At 25.8% G+C, this 1064-nt stretch overlaps 1 non-coding gene across 1 annotated transcript; it reads left to right on the top strand.

The window, feature by feature from the left end:
* Nucleotides 1-500: 500 nt before the first annotated feature.
* LOC131182754 (small nucleolar RNA R24) lies at nucleotides 501-585 on the top strand. The gene has a single exon (XR_009151014.1). It is a non-coding gene; the product is annotated as a small nucleolar RNA R24 (small nucleolar RNA).
* Nucleotides 586-1064: the final 479 nt, after the last annotated feature.

The following is a 1064-nucleotide window of genomic DNA, read 5'->3' as shown; positions in this document are numbered from 1 at the left end:
ACTGAAATTTTTATAATATAAAACTGAACCGAACCGATTAAATTTTAAGACCAAATTGACTCAGTTCGGTTTGATTTTTCAGTTTGAACTGAAATTTGCTCACCCCTAATAATAGTAGCACTTAAGGTATTGCTATGGCAGAGGAAGGATCATACTTACACACAAGATACCAAAAAGAATTATGTTTCATGAAGCGATGGATTAAAGGATTGAGTTTGTTGCTGGGTAAATATGTTTCAAGTAATGCTTCTTATTTCCATTTGTACTACTAATTGGTTTCGCATTTAAATATTTTTGGCTTATTTTATGTAAGATTTTGCAATCTTTTTCTACGTACCACTTGTATCCACTTATTTCTAGATATATGCATGGCATCTAATTGTATTGGAAGTTTCATAAAATACTAAATTTTGAAGAAATCAAATATAATGCATTTCCATGAGTTCATCTGAACAAATTATGTTTAGTTTCCCTTACGATGATGAAATATGTTTATGAAATATGCATTTTTATTAACATGCAAGAACTCTTTAACATTAAATTTCTTCTGTGAAATATGTTTGTTCCATTTGGCTTTTGAGCTTCTTTGAAATAGTGTCAACAAAAGATAAACTCTCTTAAATTTGAGTTAATTAGATCAATTTAAAAACGTTGAGGGCTCAACTACATATGTTTAAATTTACTTTAAGGATTTAATTATATTTTTGGATATACTTCAAGATTAATTAGAGCCTTTTGCCTATTATATTTGAGAGATTATTAAATATAATCAATATACATATACTCTTATTATAAAAATATAATCATCCCATCTCTTTATAATTAAATAAAAATTATTTTATTATATTTAAATAAATATTATTTTTTAATATGATCATTGTATCTAATAATTAGCTATTATTTTTTTATAAAAGTCAGTGTTACTTTTTGATAAAGTATAAAACTATAAAGTATATTTTTAAAATTCTCTAAAAAATTTGAAAGGAGGAAAAGATAAAAGAGTGTAAATTGGGGCCCATGGATGTAAAAGACGAATGACCACTCCTTTTGCTTTAGACGAATGA

This window comes from Hevea brasiliensis, chromosome 8, assembly GCF_030052815.1.
Source record: "Hevea brasiliensis isolate MT/VB/25A 57/8 chromosome 8, ASM3005281v1, whole genome shotgun sequence".
NCBI classification, from domain to species: Eukaryota; Viridiplantae; Streptophyta; class Magnoliopsida; order Malpighiales; family Euphorbiaceae; genus Hevea; species Hevea brasiliensis.
This window is presented reverse-complemented; position numbering and strand designations above follow the sequence as displayed.